Source organism: Equus quagga, chromosome 2 (assembly GCF_021613505.1).
Source record: "Equus quagga isolate Etosha38 chromosome 2, UCLA_HA_Equagga_1.0, whole genome shotgun sequence".
Taxonomy (NCBI): Eukaryota; Metazoa; Chordata; class Mammalia; order Perissodactyla; family Equidae; genus Equus; species Equus quagga.
The window spans coordinates 15,843,148-15,851,825 of NC_060268.1; positions in this window are offsets into that span (position 1 = coordinate 15,843,148).

Genomic DNA, 8,678 nt, shown 5'->3' on the forward strand with positions numbered 1-8,678 from the left:
CTCCCTCTCTCCCTCTCTCTCTCTCTCTCTCTCTCTCTCTCTCTCTCTCTCTCTCTCTCTCTCTCTCTCTCGTTGGGGGACTGTGAAGCCCGGCTGCCGGAGCAACAACGCCACTCAGTTGCAGTTTCGAACACTTCCCTTCTCTGGAGTATCGCAGCCAGGGGAAAACACACAGAGAGCGGAGCCGGGAGGCCACCGAGCCGGCTGGGCCGGACCCTGTCCCGGGAGCGCCTTCGGGGACAGAGGAAATCAACGCGAGTGGGGAGGGCGCTGGCCGAGTCAGCGGGCCCCGAGGGCACAGGCACCTTGGGGCTCCGGCGCTCTCAGCAGCGTTTCCAAAGCCGGAGCATCTGCATTCTTCACGCACAGACATAGCTGCAGACTCCAGGGTTCACAGGTGAATCCCCAGGAGTTTAAACGCAGTTAGGTACAAGTGCCTCATCCTCACTCGGCTCCTGGTACATGGGACCGGACCCGAACACGGGCCTCTGGAATCTGGCCCAGCTGCCTCCCCGTTTTACAGCCCAGCGAGGCCTAGAGAAAGGGCCACTCAGTGCACGGCCAGTGCTGAAACGCTCTGACCTGGGTAGACCCTGGTCAGAGCGTTCTCTCCGCCAAACCACTCTGCCGAGTGTGGGCAGCTTTTTAGGCAGCGACTTGGGTCAGTCATGTGTCAACCAGGAAAGTATAAAGGACTCCCAAAACGTTTCCACTTTGAATAAATGAAAGAGCCAGACGGAAAACATCACTCTTAGGTGAGGCTTTGCAGTTTACTTTAAACTTAAGAAAAAACAGACCTGAAAAAGGGTCCCGTTCGATCCTACCGTTCCAGTAAAGTGGGGCTGAGAGTTGGAAACTTCAAAAACCTAAGTGTTTTTCGTGGCAGAGGTGTTTAATCTGCATGATGGTGTTTGAGTTCTCCCTGGAGTACACTCTACAGGTAGAAGATGAGAGTGATTGAAAAATGCACTGAGGTGGAGGGTGTGGAGTACAAGAAATACACGGGCTGCTAGGGAGGGGGAAAAGCTGCCAGTTGGAGGTTTTGACTCCAGGACAGCCAGCCTAGAGCATTTTTACCCAAAGATGACAAATGAGGGAAGCTTGTGTTCTCCCAACAGGCCACTCTTTTGCTTGGAAAAAACCCCCCATCCCTGTCACTCCCTCATCAGACTCCCCAAAAGTACTTAAGGCAAAAAAAAATATTTTTGGTAAAATGATGTGTCATCATTCAGTTTAGCAATCATATCCAGGTCTTGAAGTGGAAACTAAGTCTGCCCCTCATAGCGTACCATGTTGGCCTACATTCCCAATGAAATGCCAGAGGACAGGGGACTCCCGACTCAGACCCTCCTTTAAACACCTGCCAAGAATCTTCTTGACCCACATGACTCACGCTCCTGTCCCCAAATTAACTAAAATTAAAGGCTGTAACAGGTGTCATCATATCTGAGTAATCAAACCAAAGAAGACGACATTTTTCCCAGCTACACCTTCGCTCCTGTCAGTATGACAGAACATAAAGCGAGGAAGGGAATAATACATCCCAAAGGCTAAAGTTTAGAGTTGATTATTTTTAAAGCTTTAGTCTTTAGAACTGCAGTGGGAATCAGAGACTTGAGAAAGTGGCCCAAATTCAAAGATGAAGGTGGAAGGCATCAGTGCAGCTTTCAGTGTTGGTGTGGGAGACTATGGGGAATTACCTCTGGATGCTCCTGACTTGCAGAAAATTGACCCTGGGAAGATCTTTACGGTGAAGGACACCACCACTCTAAGAGCAATCCTACGGGCTAAAATTCATGACTGCCCTTATGCCCAATTTATATCTTATGGGTTAGCTGAAGTTCCCCCAGGTCCCTGGAATTGTCCAAAGGCCATCTGACATTTCTGACCCTTGACTCCCTATTGCCTGCACTTCCTAGTTAAAGTGACTGCTGGATTCTATTGTTATTTAAATGTTTTATAAGTGACAAAACCATACCTGAACCATGAAAAGGAAAAATCTAATTCTTTTCTAGTCCTTTATGTTTGAAAGATTCCCAGATCTTTTGTATTAAAGGTTCTTGTAATCACTGAAGTAAAACAAGACTAAAATAATTTAGATTTAAAAATCTCTTTGACAAGGAATAGCCTCTTTTTGAGTTATTTTCAAGACTCTCTTTTCAAAACTTCCGACAGTACTCAGAGCATATAATGAAGTCTTCTACAGAATATTTGCAAACTGGGCATCAACTTGGAAAACAGTGTGTTATGCAAAATCTGCTCTGGTCGCTGGGCCATTGGTTAGAAGGCACAAAATATGGCAGTGATAGATGATCTTAACCTTTTCGGTTTAAACACTGTTGGTTCAAATCAAAGGTTCTCAAATCAATGAAGTTTGAAATACAAGGTAAAAATAGGGACCGTTATTTGAATTATGCATTGTGTATATTTTAAGTTAGATGCCATTGGCAAATCTCTGAGATGTTTAATCGTGTGCAATCTGGGAAACACAAATATTTAATTTCACACTTTCTTGTGTTCTTTTTTTCTTTCATCCTCTATAAAACTGAGCCCACCAAATGGGGAGATTACCGCTCATACTACATTGTTAGTTTTTCTCAGCACATTTTTGTGGATTACAGTTTTTTTTTTTATATATATATAAAATCTTGGAACATGGCAAGTTGTCCTTAAGGGAAAACTTCAGGGTTCTAGGACTGCTGGTGGTGGCAAATTTTTCTCTTTCTTCCCTAATTGAATCAAAGAATGTTTACTATCTCACTGTCACAACCATAATTTTTTTTTAAAAAAAATCTATAAATGTTAGAGGGAAATGCAAACAAATAACACTTTGAAACTTCCTTCTCATCACCTAGCCTAACTTTGTAAAATCTGCTTCCTAACTTGCATCTCTAAATCTTACGCATTTGCATTATAATGCGTTTAAGATGAATACTTAGCGCCGGGGAGACTCGAATTTCATGCTGTATTTCCCCGTAGTAACAGGTGACATGATAACGCTATTGCGTAGAACTGCAAGTCCCGCAACTACACGTGAAAATCGTTCCTATTCTGTTTGGAAACAAATGATCAATCAGCCTCCGGTGATCAATTGCCCCCCTGGCTGCCCGTCAGCGCAGGTCCGCGCCCGGCAGAGGCATTGAGAAAATTCCGCTGAAGGGGACAGGGATCCCAAACTTTGCAAAAAGCACCTTGTGCGGTGTCTCAGACTTCGCTGCAACTCCTTGGCTACGCGGGGCTGAGGCTCTGGATTTGGGGCCAGGCAGAGGGCAAAAGATGATTTTACTTCGCCAGTACACTGGAGTGCCTTTCAGTCCGAATTGTGAATTATTTTTTCTCATCTGTAGAACGAGGGGCAAGCAAAGTGAGCCCTGGAGATGTGCATGTGTGTTGTAACGCATAAAACAGGAGGCAAAGTGAGTCCCACCCCAGCACCCCGGGGCGGGGGCACTATCCCAGCCCAGGCGGGACTACTCACCGCTGCTGGTAGGAGGTGATGCCCTGGACGTTCTGCGGGGTGCCGTTGGCCGCGGCGCCGGCCCTCCCCATGCCCGCGCCGGCCGGCACCCCCGCGGCCGCCCCGCCGGCCGCCGCGGCCGTCACCTGCACGCTGAAATCCGGAAAGATTCGGATCATCGCCGCGGCTTCGGCCCCCGGGCGCGGCGGCTCTGGGCGAGGGCTGGCGGGGGCTCGGGCTTGGGCTCGGGCGGCGGCAGCAGCAGCAGCGCGAGCAGCGGCGGCGGCGGCAGCAGCGGAGCCAGGCACCAGCCTGCAATCCCATTAGTGAGCCGCGGCCACTGTGCGCGGCGGAGAGGCGCTTTGATGTGCGCGCAGCGGGCTGGGGGGGCCGCGAGCGCGAGGAGGAGGTGCGGGGGGCGCGCGAGGGACTTGCAAACAGCAAAACGTGTCAGGGTGGGGCCTTTTTTCCCTTTTGGGGGGCGGTGGTGCTCCCCCCTCTTTCCAGGATGTTGCTCTCACTGGCTGCTCCGGCTGCGCTGCGCGAGCCCAGCTGAGGGAAGAAGGGGAGGGGGTGGCGGAGGAAGGATGCACCGGGAGGCTTGGTGAGGACTTGGCCGGTGCAAGGGAATGACGGGCAGCGGAGGGTGCCTTTCTTTCCCGCCCCCTCTACACACACACACGGACACACACACACACACACCGCTCACTTCCGACCCAAAGTGCAAGACAGGCGCTCTCTCTCCCCTCTTTTCTCTAGAGAAATAACCACCATCCTGGCAGGCTCGCGCCTCCCGCGGCTTCCAGCAACCTGGATTCCAGCCCGCGTGTGCAGGAATGGGGGCGCAGAGCCTCCTCTCCCAGCCAGGACCCCTCTCTGCCCTTCTTCTGCACACCAGGCAGCGCGAGGGTTGCCAACTGGAAGTTGGACTACTGGAGAACTTGATGCTTATCGAGGAGGGATGGTGTGCAAAAGAAGGCGGGGGGGCCGCTTTTGTGCAATGGAGAGTTTGTTCCCTTTATAAGAAGGGAATCTCCTCGCTCCTGGTGGGCGGGCGGGTTGATCTTGGACAAACTTGCGAGGTGGGACTGTAGGTCCAGCTAGAGGGATCCGGGTATGTCCCCCACCCCCGCCATGATCCATCTCTATGTGCCCTTTTGGAATGATGAATAAATTAGAAGCCACAACTGAGGAGAACTCCGAAAATTCCAACCACCAGGGAAACAAAAAGAGAAAACATGTGCATTTATTTCCTCCTGTCTCCCAGTTACTTCTCCACATTGTTACACGGGTGTTTTTTAGGGAGTGAGGAGGATGCTTGCGATTTGGGTGCGCCTTTTTAGTGACTTGCACTCCTTCTCGCCCGATTAGTGGGTGGGGGCGGTGGGAGTGAATAGTTTCTCCCACCCCCTGCCCAGGACCCCCTGTTGTCCCGCTTCCTCCTTCTTTCTTCCGGGTCGCAAGCCAAGACCGAAGTTGCTGGCGGAGGGTTCAGCCCCTGCGCGACAAGGGGCTCGAGCCTCGCTCCTCTCGCGCGCTCCCACCCCCGACCCGCTTTGCTGCTGCCGCTGTGGGTTTGCCCATCTCCTTCTCTCCTCCTTTCCTCTCCCCGTGCGCCAAGGCCCTGGCCCGGCAGCCCGGGGACTAGTGGCCGCCGCGCCCGCCGCGCGAACCCAAGTTGGGCTCGGCGGAGCGTGGTGGCCGTGGCCGCGCCGCCCCGGCCCTCGGCCAATAGCGCCTCGCCGGGCGAGGCACCTGCTTAACCCTTTGAGCCTGGGGCGCAGCCGGCCGGCTGGGACCCAGAGGGGCAGGGCCGATTGGCCAGAAGTTGCCAAGGCCGAGAGCGGCAGAGACCGCCCAGCCCTGCGTCCCCGTGCACCGTCCAGGGGCCACAACTCCTGCCTCGCTGCAGACCTGGGCGTCCTCTTCTACCCTCCTGGCTCGCGGGAAACAGCCACGCCGCACAAAGGCCCGTCCGCGCCCCAGCGGCGTCCCGCGCCTGCCAGGCCACCTCTGCGCTCCCCTAACCCGAGTCCGTTTCCGGAGGAGCCTCCCGCGCCCGGCAGCCGCGGGGAGACAGAGGGAGGGAGCCCCAGCTCTGGCTGGCCGGGCCCACGGCGCAGCTGCGTTTCCATTTTCCTCTCAAAGAAAATGCTTTGGACGGCAGATAATACCAGGAGATATGAAACTGCTTCGTCCCCCACATGTTGCACGTAAAAAGAATCGTAATGAGCATCTGTGTCGTGTGCTAGGCATCCCACAAGTTAGTTGAAGACCTAACCGAGGTCCTGAGTGCCTCCTTTCTAGGAAGGGGTCGTTTTCTAGCTTGAAGGCATTTTATTTGGAGATAGTTGTTGTTTAGAGGCTAAACGCAAGGTCGTTGAACAGGGGGCCTGGGAGGTGGAAAGCCGCCCACTAAGGATCTGGTCCCAGATGTGGGTCCTCGTCCCACTTGGAGCACCGCGGCCAGGCGAATAGGGTTGACTTGGTTCCCTGCGTTCTCCCCTCCCCATCTCTCATCCTCAGGGCCGGATCTGAAGAGATCTCAAATACCACCCCTTGTCTCTGCGCAGGCATTCCTGTTGAAAGAAACGGGAGTTCATGCCAATTATAGAGAGGTCAGGAATCTGTTAGGGATTCGGAAAAGTTCTCCTCTGACTGCATAGGTCAAAGCTGGCAGTACTCTAGGCCAAAGGAAGCCCAGCTGATGAAGGAGGCTAAAAATGAACACGGATGCAGCCAGTGGCCTTCTACAAAATAGCATTTGTCAGAATTATTGGACCATTGTGAGGTGGTGCTGTGCCTGGCACCTGACATCTAGGTCAACCAGTTGATAGAGGCTTCCAGCAAGTGGCTTCTGCTTCCGCTGTACTCAACCGCAGTAGTGTGGTGCAATATTCCAAGCTAGATGTGGTTGACCCAGAGGCAGTCTCAATGTGCCAAATGATGCCAGAGGGGGGAAAAACCCTCTTTGGCCAGAAGAGCAGGATTTTTAGAAAATTTCTTTCCCTTTTAAAGTCTTTCTGCACAATCAACAATCAGTTATATTTATAGTCAATATCACCCTTGTTCTTTAATTGTTTCAATGACAATTCTAAGAATAGAAAAGACCAGGGATTATACTTTATTGACTACTTATTTGATAGAATAGCTGGTCTGGAAATATGTGGCCCTGCTTCCCTTCCCTTTTGGAGGGCAAGATTTTCTTGGAAGCCCAAAGGGCAAAACTGTCCCCATAGAAAGAATATGTGAGATCTGTTGTCAGACATTTAAAACTAGACATGCTGAAGCTGCTTCAATTATATTTTATACTATTAAAGTAGAGTTTAATGAGCATGTTCAACTTCAAAGTTCCAAGCTTTCAACTGCCCATATTTAAGAGAATTAATATGGCTCCTGCCCTCCAGAAACTTTTTTTCTGAAAAAGAAATACACAGAATACTCAAAGAAGACTTGCACCGCAGGTTACCTCAGAATGCTTATGATAAGTCTGTTTCAGGATTTTGTCCTTACCTGTGTAATTTTGGAAGTTTGCTTTGCATGCATGAGGGACAAAATCTTTATTGGATCTGCTTATCTCCATGTTCATTAAGGACCTTAAGCAAAATATAAGTTTGCTCACTCATTAGTAATTCAGATTTCATTACTCTACTCTTTCAGTTAAAATCTTTACATGCTGGCAGCTGTTTTGAAATATTTTGAAAGTTGCTTTGGCCCGCATCAAACCAAAAGGACTCCAGTTAGCATTAAACTGTATACTTTCTAATTTTATGTCCTCCTCCCCTTAAAATCTACACATTAGTGTATGTAGAGATATACAAAAGGACTTCAGGATATTTAACCCTAAATACATACATATGATATAGCCACAGCTATCACAATTACATATTTACATCTTCATCCTTGTTGTCAGTGTACAACTATGCCTTTTGCTCATATGATAAAAATATCATTATCTGGAAATTCATTTCCACTTGCTTAGAATTAAACGGTTTGACTTTGAATTTTCACTATGGGCTGTCAGAAACTGCCAAGACAGATAGGAGAGAGGAGCTACAAAACGTGATTGTATTGAATTTTTGCTATACTTTGGTCAGATGCTTAAGAAAAATAAAATAGAACACAGAGTTTAGGATAAGATAAACAAAACAGAATAAATAGAATGAAATCCTATATGTAACAAACAAGGTAAGAAATGCTTTACTCAGAAATGCAGAGTGTTTTGTTGAAGTTATGCTGCAGTGAGGGATCTTTTTTCCATTAAAAAAAGAAAAAGCCATGTGATAATTTGCAACAATCCGAGAGATGAGCCTTCATTGTAGGAAGAGCCATGAGCTAAAATTAAGGTCGCTTCATATTGTGGGAGGAGATTTTACAATCTGTAGAGGGGTTAAATATTTGATTTAAACAATTTTCCATCTTTGCTCCTCAATCCAAATTGAATTCAAGCTCTTACTGCTAAATTTACTATGCTGTTAATATGTCCTCTAGTCTTTCAAAAGCAAAACTATAATGTCAGGGGAGAAAAAAAAATAACATAAGCTTAGTGATATATTCTTTCTTGATATTCCAGAAGAGAAACTAAGGAATTAAGAGAGAACATCTAATAAATCATTATTTCTTATATATGTATGTCTATATATAGTATAGAAGGAGAGTACTGAGGATTTTTTCATACGAATACTACCTATATCAAATACTGAATATCTCATGCTATTATGCTAAACCAGTTCTCAGAGGACATTATAAATATATAGCTAGAAAGAGAAGAGATTTAGTTAAAAGAGAGGAAAATCCTTTAGCTATTTTTTAAATTCAGCAGCAGGATGTAGGGGAGGAGGAATTGTTCTTAAAAAAAACTAATGAGTGGAGAAGGATCTCAAATCCATATGCATTTTTTTTTTAGTTAAAATAGTCACAAATCGTGACACCTATTATTCTAAAGCCTGTGCAAATCAATAAAATCTAACTAAAGCTAAACGTAGACTTCAGCACAAAATAACTAAATACTCTCAATATTTTTAAAAGACAAATTTGTCTTTAAACAATCTTAAAAATTGCTTTTGCTTATTTTTTCAAGATAGCGTATTTTATTTTGAAGTTGAAATATTTCTCATGTTTACGAGACAATGTTAAATCTCCCTGTGATTATAAAGCAGTCTTAACTATTGGTTCTAGTTTGCATCTTCTATTTCTGTCAGCATTATTAGAGCTTGCACAG